This window comes from Danio rerio, chromosome 6, assembly GCF_049306965.1.
Source record: "Danio rerio strain Tuebingen ecotype United States chromosome 6, GRCz12tu, whole genome shotgun sequence".
NCBI classification, from domain to species: Eukaryota; Metazoa; Chordata; class Actinopteri; order Cypriniformes; family Danionidae; genus Danio; species Danio rerio.
The window spans coordinates 30,803,935-30,824,369 of NC_133181.1; the positions used below are offsets into that span (position 1 = coordinate 30,803,935).

At 36.3% G+C, this 20,435-nt stretch overlaps 2 protein-coding genes across 21 annotated transcripts in view; both read left to right on the forward strand.

Moving 5' to 3' along the window:
* The window catches only part of LOC141386287 (uncharacterized), an 816,166-nt gene that overhangs the window by 641,850 nt on the left and 153,881 nt on the right, over positions 1-20,435 (forward strand). The gene's annotated exons all lie outside the window — the stretch shown is intronic.
* The window catches only part of lpp (LIM domain containing preferred translocation partner in lipoma), a 497,264-nt gene that overhangs the window by 106,583 nt on the left and 370,246 nt on the right, over positions 1-20,435 (forward strand). Inside the window, exon 1 of one of the 20 annotated variants that reach the window (XM_068221781.2) lies at positions 11,716-11,995. The gene's annotated coding sequence lies outside the window, so the exon portion shown is untranslated. 20 annotated transcript variants of the gene reach the window in all.

Here is a 20,435-nt window from a genome sequence, read left to right on the forward strand (position 1 = left end):
TTGGCATATTATTTCTTAAAAAAAGACAATATATTTTGCTTGTCTAGAAAATTCTTCTTGATTTAAGAAGTTTTGATATTATAACTAATTATATTAAAGTTCTTTAAACATGACTTTACCAAAGTTGTTTAAAATATTTTTAAAAACGTCATCATTATGACACTTTAATGTAAATATTAAGTGTAAGTGAAATGTTGAGTACAGGAAGGACTTTCATGGAGCTACATATGCTGGGGTTGTGAATTACAAAGGTGTTCGATTTAAAACAAATTGGTCATTTTAAAAGTCCTTAAGAGTTCTTGAATTAAATGTCCATGAAAAAGTGGGACCCTGTTGCTTTATAGTTTTTTTTTTTTTATTGTTTTTTTATGGTATGTCTACAGCCAGCAACATAGTGGTCCCCATAGCAAATTTCCTGTCAAATACAAAAACATTTACTACTACTGCTACAGTAGTTATTTGGACCACTCTTATGTAGTCTGATCCCGGCGAAAAACAAAAAAGGTGCTAACCACCAATTTTTATGTTTTTTCATCAAACAGCTCCAACTCCAACATGACCTGCTCAGATTTAGCCACCATTGTTTGTTGTAGCCTAAGCTCAAAACTGTGGCAAAGAAACCCAATACAGTAGAACATGGTAGCATGTTAATGGTAAAATGGGGTAAATGCGTGGGGACTTTTAGTTTTGATTAAGCAGCGATGCAGATATAATGAAATACAGATGTTTATGCTGGTGTCAGCTATATGTGTATCTTAGACTATAATTTTCACTCAGTGCTGAAGTATAAATTAGCCTTTACAGGTGCATAATTCTCTTGTACTTCTTCATTGGTTTCATAAACAGGAATTTATGTACAGGAGATGCATAATTACACCCATACTGTATAATGGTGGATTATACAGTGAATTGCCAGGAAATTCTGTCTGTGACAGCAGTAAGCAGTAGAGAAATTGGTATCCTAATGGCTTCATTTGCAAATTGTTGAATTTTCCATGGTCAAGTGCAGCTAATACTTATTGTACTTAAATTGATTTTTGGCATGATGCTGGTGGTGGCATACATTACTGACTAATGTATATACCTGAAGTGTAAAATTACACCTGCCAAGATTGTATAGTTTGTCAAAATAAGTATAATTAAACATACTGTAGCTTCCATTTGATAACAGATCGGATCAGCTAGTTGCTCTGATAACACCCTGACTTTATTTTAAAAATATGTACTTTTGCACATCATTAATTAGAGATAAGTGTTTTTCTACACTTGTTGGGTGCATGTGTTACAGCTGTGTGCAGAGCTCTCTGAACTGCTATATTTAACTCATAAGGTGCAGAAAGATAATTGACATAACTTTATTAACATATATGGCCAAATTACGGACATACAGAATAATTAGCATCTCATTTGCAATTAATATTTTGCTCTTATTTTAGATCAAAATTGTCTTAAGATACTGGAAACAAGATTTATTTTCAATTTCATTTCAAGTTTTGTTTAGATAATAATACTGATTTACTGTGCTACATTAAGAATTATTCTTATGACCTTTTTCTTCAGGAATAAAATGTTAAGTTTTACAAATGCTTCAAATATAGCATGTGTTACTAAATGCTAGACTATTTATGAAAAGCATTGGACACTTTATAGTTGCCTTAAATTTATTAATTTGAATCAAATTAATATATTAACTAGTTAAATGAGTTATTTAAACTTAAATTATGATGATTAGTTTGTTATGAATAGCATGACTTATGTATCATATAATTTTCACAGTACAGGGGAACAATTCAGATGCCTGTTTTATGGCCCACAGCTAATCTATCTGTTGGATTATGTAATGCATAAAATGTTAAAATAAAATTATAATAAATACCTTATTTTAAAAAATCGAATGCATCTACTCCAGCCTGATCTCAGGAGAAAACGTAAGTATTTTACGTTTTGCCAGTATAGTGGCTAATTCGTACGAATTCGTACGAGTTCAGTCGTACGAAATGGTACGATTTTAAAAAGGAGGCGTGGCACCTGACACCACCTCTAACCCCAACCGTCATTGGGGGATAAGCAAATCATACTAAATTGTACAAATTAGATCGTACGAATTCATACGAATTAGCCACTAAATGAAAAAGTTACGAATTGCTGTGAGATTGTGTTGTCTACTCCCAGTCAAGTTGCCATGCACTTAATTATGAGCAATTTTAATGCTTAATGTACAATCCCAAATCAGAAAAGGTTGGGACAGTATGGAAAATGCAAATAAATTTTTTTAATTTGTATTTCATTGCAGTCAATTTGAATACATGACGTGTCATGTTTTGTCTGGTCAACTTCAAATAATTTATAAATATACATCCTTTATGGCTAGTAATCAGGTAAATTGAATAAATAATTATGTGATTTGAAACAGGTGATATCAACAGGTGATTGTAATAATGATTTAGTACAAAAGCAGCATCCAAGAAAGGTCTAGTCCTTTAGGAGCAAAGATTCAGTTCAATTCACCTTTATTTCTATAGCGCTTTTACAATGTAGATTGCGTCTAAGCTGCTGAACATAGAAAATTATAGTAAATTGAAACAATGTCAGTTCAGTTCAAAGATGGGTCAAGGATCACCAGTTTGCCAACAAATACATGAGAAAATTATTGAAACGTTTAAAATCAATGTTCCTCAAAGAAAGATAGGAGGACATTTGGATATTTAACCTTCAACAGTGCATAACATAATTAAAAGATTCAAGGAACCTGGAAAAATGTCCATGCATAAAGGACAAGGGCTCAAGCAAAAGCTGAATAACTGTGATCTCCGATCCCACAGGTGGCACTGCATAAAGAGTCCTTATTCATCTATAAGCGATATGACCATTCATCTATTAGTGAACATTTATCTATAAGCAAAAAGAAGCCCTATGTTAACAGTGTCCAGAAGCATTGTCGACTTCTCCGTCAAACAGTGGAAACATGTACTGTGGTCTGGTGAATCAGCATTTCACATATTTTTTGTGATAAATTGACATCGTGTGCTCTGGACCAAAGAAGAAAATTATCATCCACAGATTCCACACTGTTACCAGCAGCAAGTCCATAAGCCAGGGTTTGTCATGGTATGGGGTTGTGTCAGTGCCCTTGGAAAAGGTAACCTCTGTGATGGCACCATTAATGCTGAAAAGTACTTTGAGATTGTGTGGCGTAATATGCTGCCTTATTTTCCAAAGATGCCAATACATATTTCAAAAAGACAAGGCAAAACCACATTCTGCACACATTACAAAGTCTTCAGAGGAAGAGGATACAGGTATTGACTGACCTGCCTGCAGTTTCGACCTGTCTCCAATAGTGTACTGTTGCCCACTTTAAGACTTGTTTGCATGAAGAATGGGACAAAATGACACCTGAAACAGTTCATTACTTGGTGTCTTCAGCCCCTAAATGTCTTTCAAATGTTGTGAAAAGGAATGACAACATTACAAAGTGGTAAATGCTTTACTGTTCCAACCTTTTTTTAAATGTTTTACAAGAACTAAAATTGTAATATGTGTTTGTAAAATGAATAATAATAAAAATCATGAGGAACATATTTAATACTGGGCTGTTGAACCATCTGCAATGGAATAGTCAAAGTAAATTTAGAAATCACGTTTCTTTTGTTATTTGCGTTTTCTGTACTGTTCCAATATTTTCTAATTTGGGGTTTTAAGTTAAACTGATGAGTTTTAAATAAAATGACCTTTTCACAGTTATCATGAAGTGTGTTATGGACTATTTACACCAAAACTGTGATCGATTTACTTTTGGTAAAAAGTGGCCTGTCAATGAATTGCACTTTCAGTCACCTCTGTTCTGCGTTGACTTAATTGCGTTGACTGAAAATTATTAATAATACTTTGTGGGAACTGGAACATAGTGACACATGCATGTGTCTTCCTTAAAAAGTTAGTTCAACAAAAAATAAAAATGATATTAATTACTAACTCTTGTGTTGTTTCAAACTCCTGAGACCTTCTTTCCTGTCAAAACACAAGTTAAAATATGTTATTTGAAATTTGAGAGCTCTTTCATATACAGGAATAAGCCAGACTCATTTTAAGTCCAGAAAGGTTCCAAAAACATCCTTAAAACAGACCACATGCCTTCAGTGATTTAATTGGAATTTAATTATGAAGCTACAAGAATAATTTTGTGCTCGTATAAAAACAAAAACAACAACTTTATTCAACAGTTTGTTCTTCCTAATGTCAGATGCATTCTCATGTATCACACTTTGCCGTGCCTCTGACTAAGGATGTAACAATTCACCTGACTCACAATTCGAAACGATTCATGATACTAATCCCACGATGCGATTTAGTCTCGTTTTTATAGCAAAATGATAAAAAAAAAAAAACTAGGGTGAAGAGCCTTTTCATTTGTTTCTTAAATGCTGCACATTTATTTTCCTCAAATAATATATTTTCTGTCATAACTAAATTGCTATTTTGAAAACAAAAAAAGTATAATGAAAGTAAAGAAGGCTCATTGATATAAATGATAGGATTTTACATTTTTAAAAAGAAATATCAGCATATCTATGTTTTCTGAAATAAGCTGATGTCTTTAAACATGTACAATGTCCCCTGCTGATGAAAAAACTTTTTCACTGGGGACTGTGAGCAGTGCGTTCAGAGGTGGTCCCCTCTGCACCAGGGGACTGGCCACTGGCAAAAAAAAAAAAAAAAACTGATTATAAAATTACAGACAGGAGTTGAACATGATTATTAAGGTGAATAATTTATATTTATATAATTAATAATTTAGTATAAGTATAATTGTGATGCACTTAAAAAGAAATAATCTTAGATAATAATAGGCAAATTATTAAAATAGGCATAAACTAATTAGAAAATCTGAACCTCATGAATGAAATAGGTGTGTCATCTGCCACACCTAACCCGCCAGTCCTCTCTTTCATCCGCAAACCCCCCGATCCTAACTTTTAGCCGCAACACCAATGGAAGATAAGGGAGCTCTCAGATTTTCCTAAAATTTCTTAATTTGTCTTCTAAAAGTGAAAAAATTCCAATACTAGTCTAGGAGAAATCTTTATCGCATTTGTAAATTAAAAGAAGATTAAACTACTTTCATTTGATTTGATGGGATTACTGAACACATGACCATGACTACCTGAAGTAGTTTGCAAGCTCCGCAATAGCAAAGCAGCGGGGGTGGATGAGATTTACCCTGTGTATCTTAGGTCTCTGAATATTGTAGGGCTGTATTGGTTGACACGTATCTACAATATCGCAGGGAGGTCAGGGACAGTACTTCTGGACTTGGCAACTGGGGTGGTGGTTCCCATTTCAAGAATCGGGACAGGAGGGTGTGCTCCAACTATAGGGGGACCACACTCCTCAGCCTCCCTGGGAAAGTCCATGCCAAGGTACTGGATAGGAGGATCTGGCTGATGGTTGAACCTAAGACCAATGCGGTTTTCATTCAGGTTGTGGTACACTGGGCCAGCTCTATACTCTTACCAGGGTGCTTGAGGGTTCATGGGAGTATGCCCAACCAGGCCACATGTGTTTTGTGGACTTGAAGAGGGCATTCTGTGGAAGGTGCTCTGGGAGTATAGAGTCAGAGGTGCTCTGTTAAGGGCTGTCTCGTCCCTGTATGAACAGAGTAGGAGTTTGGTTCGCATTGACAGCAAAAAGTCGGATTTGTTTTCAGTGCATGTTGGACTGCGGCAGGGCTGCCCTTTGTTACCAATTCTGTTCATAATTTTTAAGCACAGAACTTTAAAGTGCAGCCTTGGGCTGAAGAGTGTCCGGTTTGGCGACCACAAGATTTCCTCTGTTATTCGCAGACGATGTTGTTCTGTTGGCTTCATCGAAAATAGACCTTCAGCATGCACTTGGGCTGTTTGCTGCCAGTTGTGCCGCGGCTGAGATGAGAATCAGCACCTTCAAGTCCGAGGCCATGGTGGTCCACCAAAAAAAGGTGGTTTGCCATCTCCAGGTTGGAAGAAAGTTCTTACTCCTGGTTAATGAGTTCAAGTATCTTGGGGTTTTGTTCATGAGTGAGGGAAGGATGGAACATGAGATTGACAGGTGGATTGGTGCAGCGGCAGCTGTAATGCGGTCGATGTACCAGTCTGTTGTGGTAAAGAAGGAGCTTAGCCGAAAGGCAAAGCTCTTGATTTACCAGTCAATCTACATTCTTACTTTTATTTATGGTAATGAGCTTTGAGTCATGACCAAAGGACTTTATCTTGGATACAAGCAGCCGAAATGAGTTTCCTTCGCAGGGTGGCAGGGCACACCCTTATGTATAGGGTCAGGAGCTCTGTCGCCTGGGAGGAGCTCGGAGTAGAGCTGCTGCTCCTCCACATTGAGAGAGGTCAGCTGATGTGGCTTGGGCATCTGTTTTGGATGCCTTCTGGACACCTACCTAGGGAGGTGTTCCAGGCATGTCCCACCGAGAGAAGGCCTGGAACGACTCGGGATCCCCTCGGAGGAGCAGGAGGAATTATGTGGGGAGAGGGAAGTCTGGGGTTCTCTTCTAAGGCTGCTGCCCCCACGACCCAGCCCTGGAAAAACAGATGAAAATGAGATGAGATGAACATGACCACATATAGTATTGAGTTTTTCTTTCTTCTTATAATTGTCCTGATAATAAAGATGGTAATGACTTTGTCACTGCTTAGAATTATATTGTGAAGCATGTTGCGTGCCCTACTCAGAGTAAGAAGTCACATCATTTCTCAGAAGGACTTATTTCAAACACTTGACTGAAGCTATGAAGTGGGTTTTGAGTCAAAACCTCATGATATGTGGTATTTGCATGTGCATTGAGATTTACCATTACAAACAACCGTCAATATCTCAGAATGATTATTTGCATCTGATGATAACACCTTCCATATTTGGCAGATAACTATGGCTCTGTGTAGTAAACTCTACTTCAGCTGAACAGACATGCTGGACATTCACAGCTGAGCCAGCTATATAGACAAATGTGCACGACAATCACACGCGATTAAGTGTTCAGCAAAACTGTGGAATGATATAAGTGAATAATTAATAACATAATTTCTAATTTTGTTTGATGACAGAGTGTTTATTCTTAAGAAAAGGGGTTTAATAATACTACAACTTTCTTATTAGTACTAATTTCCTGAAAAGTCACACGTAACAAGTTTTCCATCTGACAGCGGTGATATGCAAAACTGCTCTAAATCCTGGAATTGCAGGCTTCGACGGCCAGCTCTCCTCTGAGGGAGTGCAGGGCCAGAGTTAATTAGGCATCTTTAATCACCTGAAGTCACTCTCTCTGACACTGTTTAACCCCCCTGTAAATGGGTTATTATTACCTCTAAAATCCCCTCTGTGGTTTCAGGCATGAAAGGGCTATTTTTGCTCTGCTAAGTGAAACCCTGTCAAAATGCACAAGAACCATTTCCCCCCCTTTCTAATAATGAAATACCAGCCCTCTCTGTGCGAACCATTATTTGCTTTGTGCTGAATTTCTCAAGACTTCTCTTTGGTGTAAACAATGCTCCTGTCTGCGGAAGATTAGACATTCAGGGCTCGAATATGTTTTAATTACATTTGCTTTCTTTATTATTGCAATATCACGGAGCTCTGCTCTTTATGCGAGGCAATCAGCGAGATTAATTTCACGATTTGAGGAATACATGCTCTGTTTATTCGTCTATGGATATAGCCTAGTTTTTTTTTGTGCCTTTCAAAGGAGGATCTGCATGCTTAGGGTATATGGCTGGAAAAAGGCATCTGCACCCGTGTGACTCCCATGACCTGTGTAAATGTAGAGCGTAAACCAATTATCTGTTAATGTGTGGACTGCTTTATGGGGTCAACTCAGGTTTTGTTTTGTTGTACCTTATTAACCAAACTCTCAGCTCTGGCTTATCAGCAGAAGATGAGTCAACATACTCAGAAAACACTCTGCTCTTTTCAACAGGATGTTGTGTTTCTCCCAAACAGCTGATAATTATAATAATCAAAACACTACACAGAATATAGGTTTACTCACAGGTCTAATAATGATCTCTGTGCGAAAACCAACAGCCATTCTCCATGGGCAAATGGACTTTTGATGCCAAACAGATCAGTTTTTTGGGCTTTCGAGTGCAGTAATTCTGCTTTGCTGGTGTGGATGGAGCACTTGTGGTTGTATGTTCAATATAGGCATTGAAATGTAGCTGCTTGTGTATCTGCGCTCTCATTCTGTGTACTTCAGTCTGCTTATTTGTTCCAATTTGTGCTTGTTTGTGTGAGTATTGATGTATAATGGCTGGTATATTATAAATGTTCTTACAGAAAGCTGTTGTGGCACTGGAGGATGTTTGCAAAAGGTGATATAGGAATCTAACAAGTGTTTTGCTTTAGTGTTATGAAAAGCTATAGAAATAGGGTGTATAAATGTACTCAGTGGTCAGTCAGTGCCTGGACGTGAAGGACATCCATTGCATTGCTTTGCTCGGGCGTGCAGACAAAACAAAAGAGTGATTGTATGTTGACTTATCTTGAACTGAACCACCAACATTTCATAACCATGAAGAATGACCAAGTGAATATCACAAAACCATATCGCATTTAAGCACAAAATCAAAATGCATTTTTTCCAATACTATTACTGCTACGGGTGGTGTGGTGGCGCAGTGGGTAGCGCTGCCACTGGTTCGAGCCTCAGTTGGGTCAGTTGACATTTCAGTGTGGTGTTTGCATGCTCTTTCGTTGTTTGTGTGGTTTTTCTCCGGGTGCTCCGTTTTCACCAACAAGTCCAAAGACCATCTGTATAGGTGAATTGAGTAAGCTATATTGTCCGCAGTGTATTTGTGTGATTGAGAGTGTATGGGTGTTTCCCAGTGATGGGTTGCAACTGGAAGGGCAACCGCTGTGTAAAATATATGCTGCTGCTAAATTCTGTTTAAATACAGACAATCTTTAAATGAATGAACGACTGAATGGCCTAGCTAATTAATGACATAAAAAACATTGTCAATATTGTAATATTTACTAACATTTAATAGTAACATAATACAACTTAATTAATTTACAACAAAAAAAAGATTACTGTTAAGTGCCAGTTACTACAAATGATACATTAAATAATATTAATGTTTTATTTAATTCAATTAATTTAATTAATTTCTTCTTACATTGGGACAGAATGTTTAATTGGTTAAATAAAAAATTATAATAGTTAAATAAAAATAAAAAATAAAATTTTATAATAGTTAAATAAAAAAATATAATACTATTTGTTTGATAGTCTTAATGTTTATTACATATCAATTGTTATATTTTTATTTCTAGTATTGCATTCATTGGTACAATATTTTCATTACAGTCAAGTCAAAAAAGCAGATTGCAATAGGGTCTATGCAAAGCTAGTGTTTTTTCCCATACTGATAAATCTTCCGGCGAACGGTTAATGTGACTTTCAATTTTATACAGTTCCTTTTACAGTATTGATGTTGTAATTTAATTAAAATCAGTTAAATAGACTTCAGCATTTATTTAGTTGTAAACCGATATGAAAAGCTGTTAAAAATTGAAATAATTTGAAGACATGTCATGGAAAAATGAAATTTAATTCAGTGCTTCATGTACAATCTGAGACCTACTCTATGGCATATATCATTTAGGCCGTTAAGATTCTTGATTTTTAAAGAAAACTTTAAACGTGCCGATTTTGTAATGGCATACATTTAAAAGCGTTTGATCCAGGTTACTGACAAATAAAAGTCCTTCTGCATACATTAACTCTTATTTCTACTGTGCCAAAAAATAGCACATTAAAAGTATTTTGAAATGCTGTACATGTGTTTGTCAAACAGCGTTTCATTTGCCGTAAAACAAAAAAATAAAAATTATGTATTTTTATGTAATAAAAAAAATGTTATTATATTTGTATTATTTAGAACTGTTTTTTTTTGCTACAAAGATGACATGACATTAAATACAATATATGATTCAATAACTCATATACTAGGGCTGCACAATACTGGAAAAATCTGACGTTGTGAAATTTTATTTTGCTTCGATTTATATTGTGATATGAATTCAAGAGTTCCCACTTAGAGCCCAGGAGAGAATCCTGAGCTCAGAGATACCTTGAGCCTAAGGGCCTACTCACACTATTCTATCCGAACCGTGCTCAGGCCCGTTTCCCGGATCATATTTCAACAGTAAAAGTGAAATTTGCTGCGGTAGGAGAAGCTGTCATCTTTTCTTCATTCAGTAAATGACTAGCGCTTCAGAAGGCAATCCTGACATGCAATTGACATCGAAGATGTCAGACATGGAGCACAGATGCTCTTGATTCTTGAGGTCATTAATAATATAATAACATTAAAGCCTGATTTATACTTCTGCGTCAAGTAACCGGCCTAACTCACAGCGCAGGCAACGTGTGCAGCTGTGCATTTATACTTCTGCGCGCTGTCTCTCTTGGTCTGCATTAACACTTCCGAAACGCTAGTTGGCAGTGAGGTGTAAATGTTCCTCTGTGTCAAGTTTCTTCGCTTCTGTTTTGCTTTTCCTGAACACTTCCAGGTTGTATAAATGACTCAATCTCGCTCATTTTGAGGCAGGAACCGGCGGACGTGCAACAACTTTAACTATGAGGTAAACACAAAACAAAACTTTCCATCCGGAGCTCCTTCACGGGACTTAACACTTGTAAACAATCGCTCGCGCCATTCGCGCGGGTCTCGGTCCCGCCCAGACTTGTCAGTGCTACCAAGCCGACCAATCACAGAGCTTGCGCTACGCATTGTTGTGACGTGTAGTTAAATTTTTTGAGAGGTGCATGTCAGTGATGTCGATGGCCACGGCAAAGGGCTATGCGTCAGGGCCGTAGCATGCGCCGGTGTTTGACGCAGAAGTATAAATCAGTATTAATACTGAAATGGTTAAGGAGTTTTAGAATAACCAAAACAATATTTCAGATATTTTACAATGCGCTTAGCCGGCTGGTTTGTCCATTCGCACACATTTTTATCATCATGTAATCTCTTATAACAAAATCACATGACCTTTTTTAATGCACATGCTGGACTTAGTACGATCAGTTATGCACATACATTTTTTAAGAACATTTGCAAAATGTGTGCGCATCTTGGTGTTTCCATCATACTTTTTTTTTTTTTTTTTATGCGCATATCTAAAATGCCCATAAAAATAGTTGAATTGAATTGTAGCTATTGATATATGTACAATCCACCATTATGAGATGCATATCGCTATTGTGTCCTGCCCCTATTAAATAATCAAATGTAATGTAAAATGTAAACAATGTACATTCTTCATTGCTGATCCACTATAATAAACCCAACTCCACATTGCAGATGCTGAGATATGACTATTACAAGTTCACATATTGCAATATGGATGATTAAACAACATATTGTGCAGTCCTGTTATATATACTTAAAATATTGATGAATTTGCATTTATTTGATTCTGCATACTGTACACATATATTTTCATTAGTGATTATAGTTCAGTGTGGCATTGTATCAAATTACTACTATGTTTCCTGTGTGTTTGTGTGGGGGTCAGCAGCAGCACAGCGCCGTCTGAGGGTCTTGCGGTTCACACTGTAGGCATTGGAGAGCACTTTTAGACACTGTGGTTAGACTTATTCTTGGAGGCCATTGTGAGTGTACCAGTCCCCTCTCTTCTAAATATCTCACAGCAATTATCATTGTTATTCTGCGAATGGTACAAACCACAGACTTGGCTCAAGTGTGACTTTGGCCAGTGAAAAAGAAAGTGGCATTCCAGACCGAAAAAAGCAAGCCGAATCAAATTTTGCCCCCCAATCTTTCGCCTATTTTTATTTCCATATTTGGAAATGTTTACCTCCTCATGACTCCACACAGTGCAGCAGGAAGAAGCTCTATGAGTCATTTTAACAGCAGAAGGGCCTGACTGTGGCTCCTGCTCACTTAGGGCTTCTCTCTAGTCCATCCACACACGGGATGCTGTGAGTATCATCTCTTCTCTTCTCTTCTCTTCTCTTCTCTTCTCTTCTCTTCTCTTCTCTTCTCTTCTCTTCTCTTCTCTTCTCTTCTCTTCTCTTCTCTTCTCTTTATTCTGGTTGTGGGTTAATTTGGACATGTAGATGTTTACCATGTAGTCCTTGTCAGTGGTGGACAGTGTTTTTACTTTGTTATTGCACTTAAGTGCATATTTTATGTATCTGGGCTTTATCAGAGGGTTTTTATTTTCAAAAAACTTTTACTTCACTACATTCCGAAACTTAAGTACTGTAATTTTTACATTTCAAGAATGAAGCAGAGTAAAACGTGTTTTTAAAGGGGAGAATCCGTCACCTGCTCAGAGAGATGAGATTGTGGTGTTTAACTCCTAGCAAGCTGATTTTATTTATTTATTTATTTAGTGAATTTGTGTATTGAGCTCAATTGATTCAAATGATGTGTTCAAAGTGAGTGTGCAGGAAAGCATTTAGTCATTCAAATGATCCGTTCAGAGTGAAGGTGCATCCTAAATAGCATACATTTGCTCTATTCTATGCCAATTTGCAGTTTAAATAGTGTAAGTTGTGCAGGCACACCAAAAATTCTAAAAGAAGAAGTGCACTTTAAATACATGGAGGATGTACTTATGATAAACAGAAGTGTGGACTGTTGAACACTTCACGCAGTCGCAGATTTGCTCATGTAGAGGAAGAGGAGGAGCTATTCTGTGCTGGAGTTCTCCAACAGAGGATACTACACTGCCTCCTGTTGGTGAATGCAGTTATTCTACTTTTTGTTTTTGAACAAACGAGTGGTGATTCGTTTAGTAAATTTAACAACATTAGGTGTCATCTTGCAAATGGTTTGAATTGAAACTGGAAAAAATGCAGTTTCAAAAAAAATGTTTTGCAACATGCCACAATTATTTGCAGGAAATATACACACATGCTGTTTGACAGCTTATAACATGTTGCAAAAACAATGCAATGTTACCAATGACCAATTTTAGTGCTAAACAAATCAGCACTGTCAGCACTTCCATTTTGTTAATAATGCAACATTAGCAGGCGACGCGGTGGTACAGTAGGTAGTGTTGTCACTTCACTGTTCGCGTGGGTTGGGAAGATTGGAAGGGCATCCACTGCATAAAAAAACATATGCTAAGAGATATGTTAAGAGATTAAGCCGAAAAGAAAATGAATGTATAAATGAATGCAACATTGGCACGTGGGCTAATATTACTGCTTGATAAATGTAATCAGCAAATTGATCACTAAGAATGTAATAACAGATATTTCAGTGCAGAAGTAACGTGCATCCGAAGTTATTTCATAGAAACGTAACACACAAAAGACAAAGGCTATAACGTTAAACTTATTACACTTGCCTGCTCAGACATGATATACAGTTGAAGTCAGAATTATTAGCTTAATATTGTTTATTTTTTTCCCTAATTTCTGTTTAACGGAGAGAAGATATTTTCAACACATTTCTAAACAAAGTTTTAATAACTCATTTCTAATAACTGATTTATTTTATCTTTGCTATGATGACAGTAAATAATATTGAGCTATATATTTTTCAAGACACTTCAATACAGCTTACAATGACACTTAAAGGCCTAACTAGGTTACCTAGGCAGGTTAGGGTAATTAGGCAAGTTATTGTATTATGATGGTTTCGGGGGGAAAAAATTGCTTAAAGGGGCTAATAATTTTGACCTTAAAATGGTTTTTAAAAAAATTAAAAAATACTTTTATTCTAGCCGAAATAAAACAGATAAGACTTTATCCAGAAGAAAAAATATTATCAGAGATGCTATGAAAATTTCCTTGCTCTTTTAAACATCGTTTGGGAAATAATTAAAAAAGAAAAAAATCAAAGGGGGCTAATAATTCGGACTTCAACTGTACGTAAACGTGATTGGCTAGCATCTGCTCTACGGTATTTGCATGAAGCAAACTAACTGGCATCTCTTTGACGATTCAAAGTTCATGTGAATCTTTTACCCTGACATAAAAACTGCATTTTGAGGGCAGTTTTATTCAGTGAACCACCTTTGCTTGTAAAGCTGCCATGTAGATCAGGTCAAACCACATGATCTGCACAGTGCGACTTGTCAACTAGTTGGTGCAAACCCTATTTTGATGTAAAGTTAATCTGCAAAAAAAAAAAAAAAATTTTAAATAAAATAATATATATATATATATATATATATATATATATATATATATATATATATATATATATATATATATATATATATATATATATATATATATATATATATATATATAAATTAGTTAGCAAAGGTGCAATAACACATTCTGAACTGTGATTCCTGGTTAATTATAATCACAGCTTGATATTGTATATTCTGCGATGTGACTATTGTGGATTTGCACATTGCGATATGCTGAAACGATATATTGTGCAGTCCTTATTAAAACACTAAAAACTGTTAGTGTTACGTTTGCGATGACACCAAACTCGAATGCTACATGGTTTAGTGTATGGCCTCCAGATTTTACAAACTGATCTGAATAGGGTTCAGCATGTGAATATGGTTTCACATGTTTTAAATTAGTGAAGTTTTTATAAACTATAGGTGGTGATATGATTGATCACGGCTGGTCTCTCATCTGCAATCATCGATAAACCAATCAGATCCCACAAGCCTACAATAAATAACCCCTTTCACCTTATTTCCATTATCTTCATTTTTGAAGAATCCCCCATCCACCCCATTTCCCCCTTTTCCTCCTTTACCAGGGGGAGCTCTTGAGTACTACCTAATCTCGGACCCCCTTACATGCTAGTTGACCACGTGGGAGCCCTTGACTCATTTATCTTAGGGTTCTCCCCTGGTACAAACCTGCAATTAGTATCAAGCAACATCTAAGTGTGAACTCTTGGATGTGTATAGATGTTAAAATAAGACAAGTTTTGGTAATTTTACATTCTTGCAAAAACATTAATCTGTAAGTGCTTGTACTTTTATTACTGAACTAAATTAAAGATCCAGTAATTTGAAGTAATATTGAAGTCTTTATACTTCTGCTTAAGTAATATTTTGGTAGGGTATCTGTACTTTATCTCAACTTTGTACTTTGTCCACCATTGGTCCTTGTGGCACATTGCTCTACACTTCTTCATTATGGCCTTCATTTTCTGTAGATTCAGTAAACGATAAGTGCCACCTGATATTTATTTATTTAGTTATTTTTTGAGGGGGTGATTTTAAAATTACCTGCAGATTAGTTTGAAGTTGTCATACCATTGATATAAAGTTAGTGGTACTTAGCACATAGGCAAACACTTGCTTTTAGTGCAGCTGTCTGGCTTTAATTTGCTCTTTGAATACAAAGAAAAGCTTTAGAGTCTGTTTAGAAACACTACCTCCGTCTGTATTCTTATATGTTCATGTCCTTCCTTTTCTGTCATCCAAGGCTGACTTTCATTGAAATGGAAAACATTTCATTGTGGCCTTTATTGCACTCAGAAATTGCTTTGGATGTCATTGGAGCTCTATATGGTTTTATGACACAGCTCTCTGGAATACTTTATTCGGATTGGTCAATTGCACCATCCAGCGGTTTGTTATTCCCTGATAACAGCTGGTGAAAAAGTGATAACTGACTCATCTGATATATAGAAGTTGACCCTATATGCTTGCAAGGAACTGTTTCTATTTGTGACAGGTAAATTAATGAAATATTTACACTTAAATCAATATTTTGTGTACAATTATATAATTGTATGATCTAGACATTGCAGACTCAATCTCTTTCATTTCATACAAATGCAGTTACTGTCACATCGCATATATTGCCAGGGAGATTGATTTGTACATTGTAAGAGATTATAAAATAACAAACAGGTATGGTTTTAATGTTAAATTTATATATCTTGTTCCCATAATTATTTCATGAAATGTTGTGTAATAAGTTTTTGACTGCACATTTTATATTCAATATGACAATAAGAAGTCATGCTAGCACGTTTCCTACATTAACATATTATAATAGGTTAAGCTTTATTTTTTATAGTTATAAACAATCATCATAGTTATATCCAATCTTTTATAGATATATACTACAACTTCATTGTTTTAAGCCAAATTAAATGAATACAGTAAGTTACTAAAAGTAATTTGATTCAACTTAAACATTTATGGTATTTTAAGGCATCAATCCTTAAAAAGTAAAATAAATACAGTGTACTGTAACTTTTTTCGGTGGGGCATTCACACCGAATGTGCTTTTTGTGTTGAAAGGCAACTTGTTTCAATGATTTACTAATGTCTGCATTTTGCGCGCTGCCTATCCACCCTGCACATCTCGTGTTTTAACCGCCTGCTGTGCCTCGCACAATAAAAACTTACCTCTTGCCTCGTATCTTTCGCTCTCCAGAAATGTAGATGAGGGTACATATCCATAATGAGTGTATGTTGGATATATGTGCATATTACAGTATTATTTTCAGCAATGCTATATCGGTTCTAAAAAGCACAGTATCACATCAAAGATTTGCAACACCTGTTTCAAGTGTGGTTTAAACTAAAAGCTGTTTTTGGCGTACAATGCTTCCTATTCTATTTTTAAACACCACTCGAACCTAAAATAGTCACTAATAAAGTTAGGAACGGTGTAAGTGAATTACAAGACTGTTCATAGTGAGCTGTTTCCATTAATTTTGTGACACAAAACTCAATATTTACACATTTGAGTGGAAATTAGCAAAGAGCACAATTTGCTGTTAAAATGTAAGGTAACAATCGATTCAAATGGGGGAATAGTGATGCATTTTGTAAAACGCAGAATCGATTTCTTGAACAATTTTTCACCACAGATCTACTGAATTGCAGTTTTGTGGTCTTTGAACGCGACCTGTAACAGGAAAAGTAAAAGGCCGCATTGTTTATGTTAGCATTAGCAAGCTATGCTATCAGTAGTTAACTACAAGACAAAATTAGTAAACCTGCCCCTGTTTATTGGCCGTGAGAAATGCAAATGCTGTTCCCACTTTCAAGACATATAAGTTGGAAGTTTAAGCAATTTTTACACACAAGATAACACATAAAAAGAACTCCATTCATCAGGAAATGACATGGGTACAGTTTTGTGATAACAGCCGGCAGAATGTGCTTTATCACTTACATGTGACTCTTGTCTTTGTTTGGTAATACTTGCTGAGGAAATATATTTGTGGAATGTCTTACTCATGGTGTGAAAAACTGCTGACGTGTGTTGAGCTTTGCTGCCTTTAAAGGGAATCTTAAAACAGCTCAGATGCATAGTTGTGGAACAGTGTATTTACATTAAGAGGGAATGAATGTGTTCCACTTTTCACATTCTATAGTGTCTCAAACTCTGTAAGCTGGTGCTGTTGTATAGCAAGGTATATTGAAGCATCAACAGATACTAATGTTTATATAACTGCAAATTTGAGCTAAATGCAGTTATTATGCATGGAGAGAACTTTCCTGCGCTGGACGTCTCATCTCCCTTATGTCTAGCACTGCTCTGCATGTTTAGTGGAGTAATGACGCATGAGATTGTAAATCCTTCCTTGAGAACTGCATTTTTCCTCTTGAACATTCAGCAGGTCTCAGTACCATTAAAGACTAGAGATCTCATCATCTGGCTTTAAAGTAGTGATCAGGAGGAGTTACATGAATGAAGATGATTAAATAATAAAAAAAAAACAATAATAATAATAATATACATGCAATGTGTATACAAGTAGGTCTCCGTCGGTCAGTGTTGACCATTGTGACATACTAATTCTTATCTTGAGGCATGACTAATTGTCTGAGATGTGGGGGCTGAAGAGGCCACTGCAGAAGAGACTTTCTTTGCTGCAGAAGTTGCATCAATAGGTGGCTTCCTGACTGTGATTGTTCAACACCTTTCGACAAACTAGCTTGTCCTCCAATGCATACATCATGTTCTTTTCATCTGACTTGAACTGTTTGGGCTCACGGCTCCACTTCGGGTAGTCTGCTGCGAGGTCTTCCCAGGACTGTGCGTTTATGTTGAGGGCTTGGATGTCTGTCTTCACAACATCTTTAAATCGCAGAATCGGGTACCCTGTGGTTCTCTTCTCGGATAAGAAGTTCTCTGATGAGTTCTTCGTAGAGGATGTCCTTTGGGATTCCCCCATCCTCCATGCAGCGTACATGACCAAGCCAGTGCTGGGGACGTTGTTGGAGCGTGGTGTACATGCTGGGAAGCCCGGCTTGAGGCAGGACTGTGATGTTGGAGACTTTGTCCTGCCAGGTAATGCCCAGGATGTGGCGCTTACTTTGTAGGTGGAAGGTCTCGGTTTCCTCTCTTGTCTTGCATCAGTGGTCCATGTCTCAGTGCTGATAATGCAGGCGTTGTACACTGCCATCTTTGTTGCGGTTGTCTGCCTATGGCTTGTCCTCACTCGGGTTGTCAGGTGGGCTAGATTAGAGGTCTGCATGAATAAATTTCCGAATAAAGCGCGGGAGCGGTCGGTAACGGGTTTAATTTGGGACGGGAGCGGGTCATCTAGCAATATCGCTCCCGACTCCCGAGCGAGCACGCGTATGTATGTGTGTAAATGAAATAGCGTGATGCTGTGTTTAGCTTGTTTGTTGCTGTGTGTATGTGTGTGTGCGCGCACGCGCGAATAAAAGGTGTGTGTGTGCGAATGAGAAAGAGAGAGAGAGCTTTGTCTGTGTATGTGTGCTTGGTACTTATGTGTGTGTGTGTGTTTATACAGACAGCTTGTTATAGGCTGTCTGGACTCTGTATAGCTGGGTGGTTTTCGGTTTTGTTCTCCCCCCGCTCTTTAGCGGGATCTGGCGCGGCGGGTAGAAAACGGGGCGGGTCGAGCAGTGGGACAACAAATGCTGAATGTAAAGGGAACAGTCAGGTTCGGGCTAAAACCTGGCGGGTGCGGGAGCGGGATTTAATTTAAAAAAAAATGTAATTTAAAAAAATTTAGTCTCGCGCAGATCTCTAGGCTAGAGTAGAGGCTGCCTTCCCGATACTCTTGTCGAGCTCAATATATTATTAATATATGTACAACTATGTAAAATGTGGATTTATTTATACATACATACACAAACACACACACACATTTTATTTACATCTTGTTTTGTTTTAATATGATTATTAATTCTATATTATGTGTATATTTATATTTACATTTGAAGAGTTGAACGAAAGCTTTAGGCATGTACTTAATGTTCAACACATATTTTTGCTTAAAATCAATTAAATCCCAGCATCTGCCCGTTCAGAAATAACAGTTTAATGGCAAAAGCCTCTTGCCTTTGACAGCAAAAGCCACTATGTCCCGAGAACCAATCATAAGGTGTGAATCGAATCATATGTATTCAATGTAACAGCGTGCTGATACGCCGGCTTTTATGAGGAGTTTTATTCCGCTTTAGATTTACATTTTAAAAGATGGAGTTCAATAAACTGGATGAGCTTTTCTGATTGTCACTGAATGGCAAATGAAAACGTCTCCTTACCTCAAAACTTATAAAAAAAAAGTAAACACAATGTACAGTCGGAAGTGTAGCATGCATTCATAATGTTTTTGTGCAGTGACTCTACTTTGAATGAGTCCGATTTACTACACATTAAACGGCAACTCAATTTCTCGAAAGACAAAGTTAAGATGCCGTTTTTTTAGCCCACATGGATGCTATGAGGATAAACTGATGTATAAGAGCTTCTAAAAGTTTCTGAGAGACATCCCATTTTTGCCCAGTAGGCCTACCTTGTGTTTTAAAAGATAAATATAATTTATAAAACTAAACATTATTTATATTACTTCATAATATCTATATTTCTGACAAGCTTTTTCTATTAATAGACAATGCACAGGTATTGACGTTTTACAGTGTTTTTACACTACATTATTAGAATCTAATAAGCTTAGTTTACAATGTTTGCAATGTTTATATTGCTTTACTTGCATTAAATCTAAATCCCAAATATCAGAAATGACAACAGATTGTTAAGATTTAATTAAGCCCTATTTTATGTTATTGACTAATGCACTTACTTGACAGATTCATTCATTCATTTTCCACTTCATTTAGAGGATTTTGCATTTTGCATTCATTTATAAATATATAATTTACATTTGTTTTAATAACAGTTATCAGTGTTTAATAATATATTAGAACCATTATATTGTATATTATTAGAAGGTTTTATAAGGTAGATTATTTATGTTTATTATTTAAAAAAACGTTAAAAAAATTGGTAAAAAACATTGTAAGATTTTATTTCATATTTAGTTTTAGTTATTTTAGTACAACAATATGCGCTACTAGACCAACAACTAGTTGGTTTTATATATACAGTATTGCAGTTAATACATAAATTCTGAATATCTCCCTCATTCACGCACACACACATGAAAAAAAATACTTGTTCATATAACTCCAATATGACT